Raw genomic sequence first — 20,000 nt, 5'->3', positions numbered from 1 at the left:
AGAGGAGAGCACTGAGGAGAGGAGAGGAGAGGAGAGGAGAGGAGAGGAGAGGAGAGGAGAGGAGTAAGCAGCAGCAGTCTGTGTGTTCTCTTTCCCTGTTGGCTTGGCCCTCTCTGATCCAACACCTCCCACCGAGAGACAAACTCCGGCTGCTTTCCAAATGGCACCCTATCCCCTACGTCGTGAACTTCTTTTGACCAGAGCCCTAATTCCATTGGGCACCCTGTTCCATAGGGCTCTGGTCCAAAAGTCGTGCACTATGTAGGGAATAGGGTGCCATTTGGGATGCATACCTGAGGCACAGACAGGATGGGCCAAAAGCTTGGTCATCACCACCGCAGCACAGGAAACTGCACTGGACAGGGAAATGGGCATCCTGCTGGCAGTGTGACATCTATCGGGGGTCAAATTGAACTGAAACGGAGACACTGAAATGGAGACACTGAAATGGAGACACTGAAATGGAGACACTGAAATGGAGGCACTGAAATGGAGGCACTGAAATGGAGGCACTGAAATGGAGGCACTGAAATGGAGACACTGAAATGGAGACACAAATGGAGACACTGAAATGAAGACACAAATGGAGACACTGAAATGAAGACACAAATGGAGACACTGAAATGGAGACACTGAAATGGAGACACTGAAATGGAGACACTGAAATGAAGACACTGAAATGAAGACACTGAAATGAAGACACTGAAATGAAGACACAAATGGAGACACTGAAATGAAGACACAAATGGAGACACTGAAATGGAGACACTGAAATGAAGACACTGAAATGAAGACACTGAAATGGAGACACTGAAATGGAGACACTGAAATGGAGACACTGAAATGGAGACACTGAAATGGAGACACTGAAATGGAGACACTGAAATGGAGACACTGAAATGGAGACACTGAAATGAAGACACAAATGGAGACACTGAAATGGAGACACTGAAATGGAGACACTGAAATGGAGACACTGAAATGGAGACACTGAAATGGAGACACTGAAATGGAGACACTGAAATGGAGACACTGAAATGAAGACACTGAAATGAAGACACTGAAATGGAGACACTGAAATGAAGACACTGAAATGAAGACACTGAAATGAAGACACAAATGGAGACACAAATGGAGACAAATGGAGACACTGAAATGGAGACACTGAAATGGAGACACTGAAATGGAGACACTGAAATGAAGACACTGAAATGGAGACACTGAAATGGAGACACTGAAACGGCTTGCACTGACTTGAAAATTACCCTATTGAAAAAGAAAACCTTTTAAGGTTACTCAACCAAAAATGAATTATTATGTAGAGTTAAGATTTACCAGCAGAAAACATGTTGTTGAAAGTAACATTCACAATGTGGGGAAGATGTTAGGAGCAGGATCCAGAATGATGAAACTCCCCAATGGCAACAATGGTAGACTGACTTTAGACATCAGGTCCCCAATGGCAACAATAGCACATTAGACAGACAATAGGTTATTAAAATGTCTGCCTAGTGATAGAAGGTTAACGAGGTATGACTGGAAATCAGCGGGTTTTCATTAAGGATCTCTCTGTACTTTGCTCCGTTCATCTTTCCCTCGATCCTGACGAGTCTCCCAGTCCCTTCCTCTGAAAAACATCCCCAACAGCATGATGCTGCCACCAACGTGCTTCACCGTAGGGATGGTGCCAGGTCACCTCCAGATGTGAAGCTTGGCATTAAGGCCAAATAGTTCAATCTTGGTTTCATCAGACCAGAGAATCTTGTTTCTCATGGTCTGAGAGTCCTTTAGTTGCTTTTTGGCAAACTCCAAGCAGGCTGTCACGTGCCTTTTACTGAGGAGTGGCTTCCGTCTGACCCCTCTACCATAAAGGCCTGAATGGTAGAGAGCTGCAGAGATGGTTGTCCTTCTGGAAGGTTCTTCCATCTCCACAGAGGAACTCTGGAGCTCTGTCAATTGAATTTGAATCAATTGAATTTACCACAGTTGGACTCCAATCAAGTTGTAGAAACATCAAGGATGATCAATGGAAACAGGATGCACCTGAGCTCAACTTAGAGTCTCCGAGCAAAGGGTCTGAATACTTATTTAAATAAGGCATCCATTTTTTTTTTTTTCTAATTAATTATGAGGTAGTTTGTGTAGATTGATGAGACATTTTTATTTATTTAAATTGATTTTAGAATAAGGCTGTAACGTAACAAACTGTGAGAGAAGTCACGGGATCTGAATACCTTCTGAATGTACTGTATAAACACTCTAAATAGGTCAGGAGACAGACCGGGAGCCTGAGAAGGAACGAAAAATAAATTATTATGGCTATATATTATTTCTATTATTTCAAGGCTAAAGCCTAAAAAATGAAAGCATTTGCGAATGCTACACACTAGGCTGGTAATAGGTCAGGAGACAGACCGGGAGCCTGAGAAGGAACGAAAAATAAATTATTATGGCTATATATTATTTCTATTATTTCAAGGCTAAAAAATGAATGCATTTGCGAATGCTACACACTAGGCTGGTAGGGACATAAAGCACTCAACATTTTGTTGTAATAAATCATTATCTAGTCTATAAGTTGCGCATTAGGCTGTGACTTAGAATTAAATACAAAATTAAATAAAAAATGACATATTAGTGCCTTTTTAAAATATTTTTTACATTATTTTTTTAGATAAAGGAGTCTGGGGTTTCAGACTCATGTGTTGATGCCTGGAGAGCGGGCCAGCAGTAGAGAACATCCTCTCCTCATTGGCAGAACCACTGGGGATGATAAACACCCTTTTGGCCACTCTATCCAGGCTAAATATATATATATACAGAAAACATTGCGTAGAGACGGCGACCCAGGCCCAAAACACACCAACCTGTCAATGGGAATTGGAGGGGTAGCACTGAAACAAAGCCCAGGGAAATTTCCAGATGCATTTGATCTATCTATCTATCTCTATATCTATCTATCTCTATCTATCTCCATATCTATATATATATATCCATATCTATATATATATATCCATATCTATATCCATATCTATATCCATATCTATATCCATCTATCTATCTATATATCCATATCTATATCTATATCCATATCTGTATCTATATCTATATCCATATCTATATCTATATATCCATATCTATATCTATATCCATATCTATATCTATATCTATATCTATATCTATATCCGTATCTATATCTATATCTATATCCATATCTATCTATATCCATATCTATATCCATATCTATATCTATATCTATCTATCTAATATATTAATAAAACTTTGTAGGCAACATAACCCAATCAAAACAGAAAGCTCATTGAACATGCCAGGCCTATTGGGCCAACATTAATTATGTCCTCTTGTATAAGAATAATAAAATGAAAATGAACTAAACGTTTTTAAGAGATCTGATTTTTACTATATAAATACTTAGCTACAATGATACACTTAGTTATCTACCCAGCTCGTTCCTTTCTGTTAGCATGTGCACAGAGTTAGTACACCATCGCGATTATTTAGGTGTGGACATGACATCACCACGCTCCCTGTCTTGCTATTGGTCCTCATATTTGTCTTGCTATTGGTCCTCATCTTTGTCTTGCTATTGGTCCTCATCTTTGTCTTGCTATTGGTCCTCATCTTTGTCTCGCTATTGGTCCTCATCTTTGTCTCGCTATTGGTCCTCATCTTTGTCTCGCTATTGGTCCTCATCTTTGTCTTGCTATTGGTCCTCATATTTGTCTTGCTATTGGTCCTCATATTTGTCTTGCTATTGGTCCTCATATTTGTCTTGCTATTGGTCCTCATATTTGTCTTGCTATTGGTCCTCATATTTGTCTTGCTATTGGTCCTCATATTTGTCTTGCTATTGGTCCTCTTCTTTGTCTTGCTATTGGTCCTCTTCTTTGTCTTGCTATTGGTCCTCTTCTTTGTCTTGCTATTGGTCCTCTTCTTTGTCTTGCTATTGGTCCTCATCTTTGTCTTGCTATTGGTCCTCATCTTTGTCTTGCTATTGGTCCTCATCTTTGTCTTGCTATTGGTCCTCATCTTTGTCTTGCTATTGGTCCTCATCTTTGTCTTGCTATTGGTCCTCATCTTTGTCTTGCTATTGGTCCTCATTTTTGTCTTGCTATTGGTACTCATCTTTGTCTTGCTATTGGTTCTCATCTTTGTCTTAATCTTGATTTTGATTTACCACCTGTGTGTTTTTATCAGTTTCTCTAAATGAAATTTTTAGTGAACTCCGTGACAGTAGTTAAAGCAAGGGTCTATTAGCAGCACACAAGTAGACTACAGATGCATGCTGGGCCAGGGCGTGCCCTGGGGTTAGTGTAGTGAGCGCTACTGGAGCGAAATTGGAGCCGGGCGAGAAGTCCGGGGAATCTCACTCCACGCTCCAGTCAAATTGGACACACTCAGTTCCAGCTCTGTGAGGGGTGTACCATGGTCAAGTTACCCCCTAGACGCTGATCATTGGTCAATTGTTTATTTTCCCTCACGAATGGTTGAGGTTAGGATTGGGGGAAGGGAAGCTGATCCTAGATCTGTACCTAGGGGAAATCTTCACCCCGGGAGCGAAACGGAAGGCCCTGGGCCCCATTACCCAGGATGCACCAGGAGCCCTCGGCTCAGCTCCTTCCGACACTCAGCGTCTCATACAATATTCAACCATTGGCAGGAGACGGGGTCTCCAAGGGAAAGAACATAGCACACACACACACACACACACACACACACACACACACACACACACACACACACACACACACACACACAACCGGAAGGCAGAACACAACACTGAGAGAGGGAGGCTGCCTGCCTGTTAAGGCAACCCAGTGAACCCACCAGGACAGATACCACACACCAATTCCCCTTTCCCCAAGTCTCAGGTGTGAGTGACGAGGCTGAACCCCTTTCTCTAATAGAACTCATAAATAATAAACAGACACTATGAAGTAGCAAAGTATGACAGCCAGCCAGCCCACACACACACACACACACACACACTGACTGACTGCCATCTGAATATAAATAATGTAGGATACACACTAGCTCACTGTATCTGTGTCAGTAGATCAGTAAGCTTTTGTGTGTGTGTGTGTGTGTGTGTGTGTGTGTGTGTGTGTGTGTGTGTGTGTGTGTGTGTGTGTGTGTGTGTGTGTGTGTGTGTGTGTGTGTGTGTGTGTGTGTGTTGCCATAGGAATTATTAATGGTCCATAACTGGTGGCTTCGGTGAAGAAAAAAAAAAGAAGGAGAGCAGAGTGTCTGAGTAACAGTAGGATTTCGACCCAAACACATGACAAAAATATAAATAAAATAATGCTTTAATACCGGCTCTGCACATTGACTTGGTACTGCTACTCCTGGTATATAGTCTGATTACTACCTGGTACTCCTGGTATATAGTCTCATTACTACCTGGTAGCCCTGCACATTGACTTGGTACTGCTACTCCTGGTATATAGTCTGATTACTACCTGGTACTCCTGGTATATAGTCTCATTACTACCTGGTAGCCCTGCACATTGACTTGGTACTGCTACTCCTGGTATATAGTCTCGTTACTACCTGGTACTCCTGGTATATAGTCTCGTTACTACCTGGTAGCCCTGCACATTGACTTGGTACTGCTACTCCTGGTATATAGTCTCGTTACTACCTGGTAGCCCTGCACATTGACTTGGTACTGCTACTCCTGGTATAGTCTCATTACTACCTGGTAGCCCTGCACGTTGACTTGGTACTGCTACTCCTGGTATATAGTCTCGTTACTACCTGGTAGCCCTGCACATTGACTTGGTACTGCTACTCCTGGTATATAGTCTCGTTACTACCTGGTAGCCCTGCACGTTGACTTGGTACTGCTACTCCTGGTATATAGTCTAGTTACTACCTGGTACTCCTGGTATATAGTCTCGTTACTACCTGGTAGCCCTGCACGTTGACTTGGTACTGCTACTCCTGGTATATAGTCTCATTACTACCTGGTACTCCTGGTATATAGTCTCGTTACTACCTGGTAGCCCTGCACATTGACTTGGTACTGCTACTCCTGGTATATAGTCTCATTACTACCTGGTAGCCCTGCACATTGACTTGGTACTGCTACTCCTGGTATATAGTCTCATTACTACCTGGTAGCCCTGCACATTAACTTGGTACTGCTACTCCTGGTATATAGTCTCGTTACTACCTGGTACTCCTGGTATATAGTCTCATTACTACCTGGTACTCCTGGTATATAGTCTCATTACTACCTGGTACTCCTGGTATATAGTCTCATTACTACCTGGTACTCCTGGTATACAGTCTCGTTACTACCTGGTAGCCCTGCACATTGACTTGGTACTGCTACTCCTGGTATATAGTCTCGTTACTACCTGGTAGCCCTGCACATTGACTTGGTACTGCTACTCCTGGTATATAGTCTCGTTACTACCTGGTAGCCCTGCACATTGACTTGGTACTGCTACTCCTGGTATATAGTCTCGTTACTACCTGGTACTCCTGGTATATAGTCTCATTACTACCTGGTACTCCTGGTATATAGTCTCGTTACTACCTGGTACTCCTGGTATATAGTCTCATTACTACCTGGTACTCCTGGTATATAGTCTCATTAGTACCTGGTACTCCTGGTATATAGTCTCGTTACTACCTGGTACTCCTGGTATATAGTCTCATTACTACCTGGTAGCCCTGCACATTGACTTGGTACTGCTACTCCTGGTATATAGTCTAATTACTACCTGGTACTCCTGGTATATAGTCTAATTACTTCCTGGTATATAGTCTCATTACTACCTGGTACTCCTGGTATATAGTCTCATTACTACCTGGTACTCCTGGTATATAGTCTCATTACTACCTGGTACTCCTGGTATATAGTCTCATTACTACCTGGTACTCCTGGTATATAGTCTCATTACTACCTGGTAGCCCTGCACATTGACTTGGTACTGCTACTCCTGGTATATAGTCTCGTTACTACCTGGTAGCCCTGCACATTGACTTGGTACTGCTACTCCTGGTATATAGTCTCATTACTACCTGGTAGCCCTGCACATTGACTTGGTACTGCTACTCCTGGTATATAGTCTCGTTACTACCTGGTAGCCTTGCACAGTGACTTGGTACTGCTACTCCTTGTATATAGTCTCATTACTACCTGGTAGCCCTGCACATTGACTTGGTACTGCTACTCCTGGTATATAGTCTCGTTACTACCTGGTAGCCCTGCACATTGACTTGGTACTGCTACTCCTGGTATATAGTCTCGTTACTACCTGGTAGCCCTGCACATTGACTTGGTACTGCTACTCCTGGTATATAGTCTCGTTACTACCTGGTAGCCCTGCACATTGACTTGGTACTGCTACTCCTGGTATATAGTCTCATTACTACCTGGTACTCCTGGTATATAGTCTCATTACTACTACCTGGTAGCCCTGCACATTGACTTGGTACTGCTACTCCTTGTATATAGTCTCGTTACTACCTGGTAGCCCTGCACATTGACTTGGTACTGCTACTCCTTGTATATAGTCTCATTACTACCTGGTACTCCTGGTATATAGTCTCGTTACTACCTGGTAGCCCTGCACATTGACTTGGTACTGCTACTTCTGGTATATAGTCTCATTACTACCTGGTAGCCCTGCACATTGACTTGGTACTGCTACTCCTGGTATATAGTCTCGTTACTACCTGGTAGCCCTGCACATTGACTTGGTACTGCTACTCCTGGTATATAGTCTCGTTACTACCTGGTACTCCTGGTATTTAGTCTCATTACTACCTGGTAGCCCTGCACATTGACTTGGTACTGCTACTCCTGGTATATAGTCTCGTTACTACCTGGTACTCCTGGTATATAGTCTCATTACTACCTGGTAGCCCTGCACATTGACTTGGTACTGCTACTCCTGGTATATAGTCTAATTACTACCTGGTACTCCTGGTATATAGTCTCGTTACTACCTGGTAGCCCTGCACATTGACTTGGTACTGCTACTCCTGGTATATAGTCTCATTACTACCTGGTAGCGCTACACATTGACTTTGTGCTGCTACTCCTGGTATATAGTCTCGTTACTACCTGGTAGCCCTACACATTGACTTGGTACTGCTACTCCTGGTATATAGTCTCGTTACTACCTGGTAGCCCTGCACATTGACTTGGTACTGCTACTCCTTGTATATAGTCTCATTACTACCTGGTACTCCTGGTATATAGTCTCGTTACTACCTGGTAGCCCTGCACATTGACTTGGTACTGCTACTCCTGGTATATAGTCTCATTACTACCTGGTAGCCCTGCACATTGACTTGGTACTGCTACTCCTGGTATATAGTCTCGTTACTACCTGGTAGCCCTGCACATTGACTTGGTACTGCTACTCCTTGTATATAGTCTCGTTACTACCTGGTAGCCCTGCACATTGACTTGGTACTGCTACTCCTTGTATATAGTCTCATTACTACCTGGTACTCCTGGTATATAGTCTCGTTACTACCTGCTACTCCTGGTATATAGTCTCATTACTACCTGGTACTCCTGGTATATAGTCTCATTACTACCTGGTACTCCTGGTATATAGTCTCATTACTACCTGGTAGCCCTGCACATTGACTTGGTACTGCTACTCCTGGTATATAGTCTCGTTACTACCTGGTAGCCCTGCACATTGACTTGGTACTGCTACTCCTGGTATATAGTCTCGTTACTACCTGGTACTCCTGGTATTTAGTCTCATTACTACCTGGTAGCCCTGCACATTGACTTGGTACTGCTACTCCTGGTATATAGTCTCGTTACTACCTGGTACTCCTGGTATATAGTCTCATTACTACCTGGTAGCCCTGCACATTGACTTGGTACTGCTACTCCTGGTATATAGTCTAATTACTACCTGGTACTCCTGGTATATAGTCTAATTACTACCTGGTAGCCCTGCACATTGACTTGGTACTGCTACTCCTGGTATATAGTCTCGTTACTACCTGGTAGCCCTGCACATTGACTTGGTACTGCTACTCCTGGTATATAGTCTCGTTACTACCTGGTAGCCCTGCACATTGACTTGGTACTGCTACTCCTGGTATATAGTCTCGTTACTACCTGGTAGCCCTGCACATTGACTTGGTACTGCTACTCCTGGTATATAGTCTCATTACTACCTGGTACTCCTGGTATATAGTCTCATTACTACTACCTGGTAGCCCTGCACATTGACTTGGTACTGCTACTCCTTGTATATAGTCTCGTTACTACCTGGTAGCCCTGCACATTGACTTGGTACTGCTACTCCTGGTATATAGTCTCGTTACTACCTGGTACTCCTGGTATTTAGTCTCATTACTACCTGGTAGCCCTGCACATTGACTTGGTACTGCTACTCCTGGTATATAGTCTCGTTACTACCTGGTACTCCTGGTATATAGTCTCATTACTACCTGGTAGCCCTGCACATTGACTTGGTACTGCTACTCCTGGTATATAGTCTAATTACTACCTGGTACTCCTGGTATATAGTCTAATTACTACCTGGTAGCCCTGCACATTGACTTGGTACTGCTACTCCTGGTATATAGTCTCGTTACTACCTGGTAGCCCTGCACATTGACTTGGTACTGCTACTCCTGGTATATAGTCTCGTTACTACCTGGTAGCCCTGCACATTGACTTGGTACTGCTACTCCTGGTATATAGTCTCGTTACTACCTGGTAGCCCTGCACATTGACTTGGTACTGCTACTCCTGGTATATAGTCTCATTACTACCTGGTACTCCTGGTATATAGTCTCATTACTACCTGGTAGCCCTGCACATTGACTTGGTACTGCTACTCCTGGTATATAGTCTCGTTACTACCTGGTAGCCCTGCACATTGACTTGGTACTGCTACTCCTGGTATATAGTCTCGTTACTACCTGGTAGCCCTGCACATTGACTTGGTACTGCTACTCCTGGTATATAGTCTCGTTACTACTACCTGGTAGCCCTGCACATTGACTTGGTACTGCTACTCCTTGTATATAGTCTCGTTACTACCTGGTAGCCCTGCACATTGACTTGGTACTGCTACTCCTTGTATATAGTCTCATTACTACCTGGTACTCCTGGTATATAGTCTCGTTACTACCTGCTACTCCTGGTATATAGTCTCATTACTACCTGGTACTCCTGGTATATAGTCTCATTACTACCTAGTACTCCTGGTATATAGTCTCATTACTACCTGGTACTCCTGGTATATAGTCTCATTACTACCTGGTAGCCCTGCACATTGACTTGGTACTGCTACTCCTGGTATATAGTCTCGTTACTACCTGGTAGCCCTGCACATTGACTTGGTACTGCTACTCCTGGTATATAGTCTCGTTACTACCTGGTAGCCCTGCACATTGACTTGGTACTGCTACTCCTGGTATATAGTCTCGTTACTACCTGGTAGCCCTGCACATTGACTTGGTACTGCTACTCCTGGTATATAGTCTCATTACTACCTGGTACTCCTGGTATATAGTCTCATTACTACCTGGTAGCCCTGCACATTGACTTGGTACTGCTACTCCTGGTATATAGTCTCGTTACTACCTGGTAGCCCTGCACATTGACTTGGTACTGCTACTCCTGGTATATAGTCTCGTTACTACCTGGTAGCCCTGCACATTGACTTGGTACTGCTACTCCTGGTATATAGTCTCGTTACCTGGTAGCCCTGCACATTGACTTGGTACTGCTACTCCTTGTATATAGTCTCGTTACTACCTGGTAGCCCTGCACATTGACTTGGTACTGCTACTCCTTGTATATAGTCTCATTACTACCTGGTACTCCTGGTATATAGTCTCGTTACTACCTGCTACTCCTGGTATATAGTCTCATTACTACCTGGTACTCCTGGTATATAGTCTCATTACTACCTAGTACTCCTGGTATATAGTCTCATTACTACCTGGTACTCCTGGTATATAGTCTCATTACTACCTGGTAGCCCTGCACATTAACTTGGTACTGCTACTCCTTGTATATAGTCTCGTTACTAACTGCTCCTCCTGGTATATAGTCTCGTTACTACCTGGTAGCCCTGCACATTGACTTGGTACTGCTACTCCTGGTATATAGTCTCATTACTACCTGGTACTCCTGGTATATAGTCTCATTACTACCTGGGAGCCCTACACGTTGACTTGGTACTGCTACTCCTGGTATATAGTCTCATTACTACCTGGTACTCCTGGTATATAGTCTCGTTACTACCTGGTAGCCCTGCACATTGACTTGGTACTGCTACTCCTGGTATATGGTCTCATTACTACCTGGTAGCCCTACACATTGACTTGGTACTGCTACTCCTGGTATATAGTCTCAGTACTACCTGGTACTCCTGTTATATAGTCTCGTTACTACCTGGTAGCCCTACACATTGACTTGGTACTGCTACACCTGGTAAATAGTATTGTTACTACCTGGTACTCCTGGTAAATAGTCTCGTTACTACCTGGTACTCCTGGTAAATAGTCTCGTTACTACCTGGTACTCCTGGTAAAGATATACTCAAGTGGAGAAGGAGGCGTTGGCTATTACATGGGCATGTGAAAGGCTCAGCCAATACCTTATTGGCCTGCAGTTTACAGCAGAGACCGACCACAAACCACTGTTGGCTCTGTTCGGGAACGAAAGCACTGGACGACTTGCCTCCCAGAGTTCTGCGCTTCCGCCTCATATTACTGAGGTTCACCTACAAGATGGTGTATGTGCCAGGGAAGGCACTGATCACAGCCGATGCACTCTCCAGGGCCCCAATTAAACGTCCATTATCAGAGGAGGAGCAATGTCTAGAGGGTGAGGTCCTTCTGTAGCTCAGTTGGTAGAGCATGGCACTTGTAACGCCAGGGTAGTGGGTTCGATTCCTGGGACCACCCATACGTAGAATGTATGCACACATGACTGTAAGTCGCTTTGGATAAAAGCGTCTGCTAAATGGCATATATTATTATTATTATTATAGGTACAGGTGTCCATTAATGCAATAAGGGACAGTCTACTGCAGCAGATTGCAGAGGAGCAACAACGAGACCACATCTGCCAACAGATAGTACAGCAGTGCATAAAGGGATGGCCCAGGCAGGAGGAACTGCCTCCGCTGCTGAAGCCCTATTGGGTGCACCAAAGTGACTTCCACTGTAATGGAGACCTTCTCATGAAAGGACAACGGATAGTTATCCCAGAGACTCGACAACCAGAAATGCTCGACAGAGTGCATGATGGACACATGGGGATAACCAAATGCAGACTGAGGGCTCAACTGTCAGTGTGGTGGCTTGGTCTGAGTACTCAGATTGCCAAGTTGGTGGCCCAGTGTGACGTCTCTACAAAATGTCAACCTTGTCATCCGGAGCCAATGATGGCAACGGAGCTGCCAAAACGGCCATGGCAAAAGGATAAGGGTGGATATGTTCTATTGGAAAAATGACACTTTTCTGCTGGTGGTAGATTACTACTCAAGATACATTGAAATAGCAAAGACACCCATAACCACATCAGCTGGTGTTATCAATGGATTCAAGTCTATTTTTTTTCAGGCAAGGGGTCGCTGAGGTCCTGGTTACAGATCCCCAGTTCTCTGCGAGCTCCTTTTCTGCTTTTGCCGCAGAATATGACTTCATACTTGTGACCAGTAGCCCCTACCATGCACAGAGTAATGGTGAGGCAGAGAGAGCTGTGAAAACAGGGACTGCTGAAGAACAAGGTTCCATACAGGGCCCTGTTAGCTTACAGAGTTACACCACTGCATCATGGGCCGTCGCCTGCCGAGCTCCTGATGGGCAGGAGGTTGCGTTCCCCATTGCCCGTCTCGCCGGCTCAGCTTAAACCCCGATGGCCTAACAGAAAGGCCTTCGCTGAGAGGGACAAACGTCTGAAACAAACGCAAACTGGAAACTTTAAATCGGAGACACCGTGCTAAGGAGAGGCCAGAGCTGACCAAAGGTCAACGCGTGTGGATTACAAACTCAAAGACACCGGCAATAGTGCTGAGGAAAGCAGAGGCCCCACGCTCCTATGTGGTGGACACAGGCTCAGAAGAGGTACGAAGGAACAAAACACACCTCAGAGCTCTTCCAGATCTACCAGCCACACAGACAGAGGCCACGGAAAATGCACAAAAAGAGGGTGAAGGAGAGAGAATGCTCACAGAGCCACACGCGCGCCCAAAAAGGGATGTGAAGCCACCGTAGTGGCTGAAAGACTATGTTACGTGAAGAGAACATACTGTTGGGGAACATACCCAGCAAAAAGAGACTGTACCTAAGTTAATGTTCATACTGTGTGGTTGAATGCTTTCATAAGGTTTCAGGATGGGAATTAGCATGTTAGAGAACAATACTGGTTTCCAAATTGCATTTCAGTTATGCTTCAGTTGAGTTCTTGTTCATGGGAGAGGGGAAGATGTAGTAGGATGTCCCTTGGGGCTATCCGTACCGATGCAAGGGTTAGGTTAATAAACAGGCTGGAGCTAGAACCTTGTTGTTGCGGGTACTTATTTTAGATCATACTACAATTACTACCTGGTACTCCTGGCCAAATGGGTTTTTCTGTTCAAGGCCGGCTATGACACAGCCTGTCATAATGATTGACGCCTCAAGCACTGCGATGCACTGCCTTAGACCACCGCACCACTTGGGAGGCCCATGCCTCATTGTTTTATTTATTTATATGTAGCCTAGGCCATCCCGCAACTGTCCCAAAGCCTGTTTGAAATAGGTTATTTCTTTCTCACACAGAATGACAAGCTGACCAATACAATGAGTAAACGTTCCTATTATGGGGGTGGATAGTAGTTTGACAGCGGCTCGTGATTTTCCTGTTTGTTACTCGTCTTGTTTCCTGAGGAAAAGTAAATGTTCTCAGTCATTCTAACATCTTCAGAGTGTCATCAGAATTCGTTCAGAAGAACGGCAGGTTCAGGTGCATCCTCGAAGAGCATGTTAAGATGATTTACCATCGTGTAAAATGTGATTTCTGTCATTCTGAGCACAGAGGGTAGACGTCCCAAATCAGGTTAAGCACCCAATGCATGTCTGGTAAATTTATCAAATGTCCAGCGCCACATTTTCAACAGAAACCCTTACATATGCATTAGAGAAACTGTCTTGGGACTGTTCCTAAAAGGTCTGGGGGACAGAGAGAGAGAGACAGAGAGAGAGACAGAGAGAGAGAGAGAGTAGAATAAACTCTTGCTCTAGTCATGCTCAACATGAGCTCCTGATATATTTCATATTTCTTTGTTTTTAGAATGAGATAAACACTCTAATCGAAAAATAATTCAAGACAACAAGTGATGAACAACAACTCTATTCATTCAGAATAGGAAAAAAAAAGTAACTTTGCGCTAAAGAAGTTAAGAAGTTTTGACTCTAGCAAGCTACACAACAAAGCCAACAGACTAACAAGCAAGCCAGAAGAAACGAGCGAGAACAAACCAAGCAAGGGGAGTTAATACAACTACATCAAACGACCAAACTGAGTGAGTAAACCAAAAAGGAGCACGGACTAACTTTAAACATATCTTGTGGGTTTTTTTTTTTTGTGTGTGTGAGGATTTGTCCCTCTTTCTGCTGTTTTTTAAACTAAATTAGCGCTAGCTAGCAACAGCAGCAGACGAACAAATCGGTTGCCGTGGCAACGGGGCAGCAGAACAGAGCGCACGGGCACCATGTCCCCACTCCTCCTCGGCGCAGAATCCATTCTCTACCCTAAAGAGGCCAAAAATGACAACGAGGAAAGCTTTTAACTAAAGGGGGAGGCCAGAAACCCTGAGTAATCTCATCTTCCTCACTGAACCAGCCAAATGCATGGCGCTCAGCAGTCTGCTCTCACTACCCATCCATAAAGAAAGAGGGAATCTGTAATGGGTGGAAGCTGAAAGTCAAAGAGACAGACGACCCTGACAGCACCATGATAACAATCAACCTCTACAAGACTGGGACTGTTATGGTGCAAGGTAACAGGCTGTTTGAAACAGACTTTCAGACCATTAAGGAAGGAGAGAGAGAGAGAGAGAGAGAGAGAGAGAGAGAGAGAGAGACAGAGAGAGAGAGAGACAGAGAGAGAGAGAGAGAGAGAGAGAGAGAGAGAGAGAGACAGAGACAGAAAGAGAGAGAGAGAAAGAGAGAGAGGTATATATATACTGTATCTAGGACTAAATATCAGCAACACAGGAAGCTTTCACATGGCTGTGAATGAGCTGAGAGACAAAGCAAGACGAGCATTCTATGCCATTAAAAGGAACATCAAAATCGAAATTCCAATTAGAATCTGGCTCAGAATTTTCAATCAGTTATAGAACCAATTGCTCTATATGGCAGTGAAGTATGAGATCCACTGTCTAATAATTAATTTACCAAATGGGGTAAATATCCAATCGAAATATTGCATGCAGTGTTTTGCAAGACTCTATTGCAAGTGCAAAGAAAAACTCAAAATAGCGCAAGTAGAGCAGAACTGGGCCAATAGCCCCTCCTCATTCCAATAGAAAAAAGAGCCATCAAATCTTACAACCATCTAAAAACAAATGACCCCAAAACATTCCACCACACAGCTCTACAATGCCAAGAGATTAAAAAAGAGAAGAGTCCCCTCAGCCAGCTGGTTCTGAGGCTCAGTTCACCAACCCCATAGAGCCTCAGGACAGCACTCAGAAAATCTGGCCCAACCAAATCATCACAAAACAAAAATAAAAATATATTACCTATTGGAAAGACACCACAAAAAATCAAAGTAAACTTCACCGCTATTTGGCTCGAAAACCTGAGGGACAGCCAGTGAAAAGTGCAAAGTAATGTCGATAATATTTACCATCTTGTTTTGTTTTGTCTTTCATACCATGTTATGTGTCTTCTCAGTCATGTTGACACTGGTCCACTACCATTGCTTTAATGTATTGTTGTTCTCATTAATATTGTTGTTGTAGTTGTTGTTATAATGGTAATCCCATGTCCACTACTACTATTATTATTGCTGTTGGTCCCACCATTTATTTATAAATATTTTTATTTTTTTAATTAAAAATTTCGATTTGTATACTTTGACAATGTAAGTAATAATGAACTTGCCATGTCAATAAAGTCAATTGAATTGAAAGAGAGAGAGACCCTCCGGCCCCCTTCAATCAAAATGAAGCGTGAAACGCACAACACGTGCCCGACTTCCTCACCCCTCGGCTCTACAGCGGGTCTCTGTTGTCATGCCGACATCTCAGTAATTACCTTATTATCATTTATTAATAGAGAGCCATTTGGCAGGGTGGAGACGTCTGGGGCGAATCTGTGCCGCACAGGGACCTAACCAAGACCTAACCAGGACCTAAATAAGACCTAACCAGGACCTAAATAAGACCTAACCAGGACCTAAATAAGACCTAACCAGGACCTAACCAAGACCTAACCAGGACCTAACCAAGACCTAACCAGGACCTAAATAAGACCTAACCAGGACCTAACCAAGACCTAACCAGGACCTAACCAAGACCTAACCAAGACCTAACCAAGACCTAACCAAGACCCAAATAAGACCTAAATAAGACCTAACCAGGACCTAAATAAGACCTAACCAGGACCTAACCAGGACCTAACCAAGACCTAACCAGGACCTAAAGTGCATATCTCTCTCTACCGTGGCACGTTCTATATCTCTCTCTACCGTGGCACGTCCTCTCTCTCTCTCTACCGTGGCACGTCCTCTCTCTCTCTCTCTACCGTGGCACGTTCTCTCTCTCTCTCTACCGTGGCACGTTCTCTCTCTCTCTCTACCGTGGCACGTTCTATATCTCTCTCTACCGTGGCACGTTCTCTCTCTCTCTACCGTGGCACGTTCTCTCTCTCTCTCTCTCTACCGTGGCACGTTCTCTCTCTCTCTCTCTCTACCGTGGCACGTTCTCTCTTCTCTCTCTACTGTGGCACGTTCTCTCCCTCTCTCTCTCTCTCTCTACCGTGGCACGTTCTCTCTCTCTCTCTCTCTCTCTCTCTCTCTCTCTCTACCGTGGCACGTTCTCTCCCTCTCTCTCTACTGTGGCACGTCCTCTCCCTCTCTCTCTCTGTTCATGTGTGTCTGTGTCTGTGTCTGTGTGTGTGTGTGTGTGTGTGTGTGTGTGTGTGTGTGTGTGTGCGTGCGTGCGTGCGTGTGTGTATTCTCCATTTCACACACAGTTCATTAGACAGCTAATGTGTCTGGTAGTGCTGAGCAATTAGCGCCTTGAGGTCGGTTCGTTTTTCGGTTCGATTATTTTTTGTAAATGATGAAGAAATGCATTATGAATAATTATATTAAAATTATTTTAATGGAAATTCCAAAGCCCAAAATAGTGAACATTACGATTTCCAAAACATAGATAATATTCCATTGTCTTTCAGATCCACATTCGGCAGAAATCAACAGAAACATTTGGGAAAAATTCAAATAATAAAATACTTAGTTTTTATTTGATGACCTGATTATTTTTCATTGAGACAGTAGCATCCAGCCAGACCATCTAACACTATCTCTGTGCTCCCCATAATGTACAGTCTATTGTCATGCTACTTAGCTAGACTAGCCTGCCTAAGTATGCTGCAGTACTAGTTCTTCAAAGTAGGTAAGACATACTTTCACTGCCTCTATCCCTCTTGGTAGTTGTGTTGTGTACACTACTCTCTCATGCTCACTCTGTGTGTAGCCCGAGCCGGGGAAAACAAGCGCAATGGATTATGGTCACTGTAGTTAATTACCACGTTAATGCATTGAATCAGGTTGAATGTTTGCTTTATGAAAACTACAACTCCCTTCAGCCAAGCGTCCCACATAGTTCTGGACTTGATCTCTCTCCTGAATGATTTGATTTCTCTCGAGAGAAAAAGTGTGTTGGGCTCACATTTTTTAAATATTTTTAAAGGAAATGGAATTCAAGTAATTTAACTGATGGTTGGTAAATTAGTTATTTAACAACCAAAATGCTGTGATTCTCTCCAGACAGGACAACCCTCCTTCCCTCCCTCCCCCTCTCCCTCTCACCAGTAACAAGCTACTGAATACCATAAATAATATCTTACTGAGCTGCAAAAGATCTGTGATCAAATGTTACTGCTTCTATCCAGCCTGTCACCAAGCAGACCACATGGGAAATGAGCCAGCCTGTCACCAAGCAGACCACGTAGGAAATGGGCCAGCCCACACCAAGCAGACCACATGGGAAATGAGCCAGCCCCCACCAAACAGACCACGTGGGAAATGGGCCAGCCCCCACCAAGCAGACCACATGGGAAATGGGCCAGCCCCCACCAAGCAGACCACGTGGGAAATGGGCCAGCCCCCACCAAGCAGACCACGTGGGAAATGGGCCAGCCCCCACCAAGCAGACCACGTGGGAAATGGGCCAGCCCCCACCAAGCAGACCACGTGGGAAATGGGCCAGCCTGTCAACAAGCAGACCACGTGGGAAATGGGACAGCCCCCACCAAGAAGACCACGTGGGAAATGAGCCAGCCTGTCACCAAGCAGACCACGTGGGAAATGGGACAGCCCCCACCAAGCAGACCACGTGGGAAATGGGCCAGCCCCCACCAAGCAGACCACGTGGGAAATGGGCCAGCCCCCACCAAGCAGACCACGTGGGAAATGGGCCAGCCCCCACCAAGCAGACCACGTGGGAAATGGGCCAGCCCCCACCAAGCAGACCACGTGGGAAATGGGACAGCCCCCACCAAGCAGACCACGTGGGAAATGGGCCAGCCCCCACCAAGCAGACCACGTAGGAAATGGGACAGCCCCCACCAAGCAGACCACATGGGAAATGGGACAGCCCCCACCAAGCAGGACAGGAGACCGATAGCAGACCACACTGGGACAGGGCCAGGAGTCAGATAGCAGACCACACTGGGACAGGAGTAGGATAGCAGACCACACTGGGACAGGACCAGGAGTCAGATAGCAGACCACACTGGGACAGGAGTTGGATAGCAGACCACACTGGGACAGGGCCAGGAGTCAGATAGCAGACCACACTGTAACTGGGACAGGAGACAGATAGCAGACCACACTGGGACAGGGCCAGGAGTCAGATAGCAGACCACACTGGGACAGGAGTAGGATAGCAGACCACACTGGGACAGGGCCAGGAGTCAGATAGCAGACCACACTGTAACTGGGACAGGAGACCGATAGCAGACCACACTGGGACAGGGCCAGGAGTCAGATAGCAGACCACACTGGGACAGGAGTAGGATAGCAGACCACACTGTAACTGGGACAGGAGACAGATAGCAGACCACACTGGAACTGGGACAGGAGACAGATAGCAGACCACACTGGAACAGGAGACAGATAGCAGACCACACTGGGACAGGAGACAGATAGCAGACCACACTGTAACTGGGACAGGAGACAGATAGCAGACCACACTGGGACAGGAGTCAGATAGCAGACCACACTGGGACAGGAGACAGATAGCAGACCACACTGTAACTGGGACAGGAGACAGATAGCAGACCACACTGGGACAGGAGACAGATAGCAGACCACACTGGAACAGGAGACAGATAGCAGACCACACTGGGACAGGAGTAGGATAGCAGACCACACTGGGACAGGAGACAGATAGCAGACCACACTGTAACTGGGACAGGAGACAGATAGCAGACCACACTGTAACTGGGACAGGAGACAGATAGCAGACCACACTGGAACAGGAGACAGATAGCAGACCACACTGGGACAGGAGACAGATAGCAGACCACACTGTAACTGGGACAGGAGACCACACTGTAACTGGGACAGGAGAAAGATAGCAGACCACACTGTAACTGGGACAGGAGACAGATAGCAGACCACACTGGGACAGGAGACAGATAGCAGACCACACTGGGACAGGAGACAGATAGCAGACCACACTGGAACAGGAGACAGATAGCAGACCACACTGGAACAGGAGACAGATAGCAGACCACACTGGGACAGG

The 20,000-nt window shown here is 45.0% G+C and overlaps 1 protein-coding gene across 1 annotated transcript in view; it reads right to left on the bottom strand.

The window, feature by feature from the left end:
* Positions 1-20,000, bottom strand: part of LOC118379694 (phosphofurin acidic cluster sorting protein 2-like) — a 137,485-nt gene that overhangs the window by 84,565 nt on the left and 32,920 nt on the right. The window lies entirely within an intron of this gene.

The sequence above is a fragment of the Oncorhynchus keta genome, chromosome 35 (assembly GCF_023373465.1).
Source record: "Oncorhynchus keta strain PuntledgeMale-10-30-2019 chromosome 35, Oket_V2, whole genome shotgun sequence".
In the NCBI taxonomy this organism is placed as follows: Eukaryota; Metazoa; Chordata; class Actinopteri; order Salmoniformes; family Salmonidae; genus Oncorhynchus; species Oncorhynchus keta.
The sequence above is the reverse complement of the archived record's forward strand: the minus strand, read 5'-3'. Positions and strand labels throughout refer to the sequence as shown.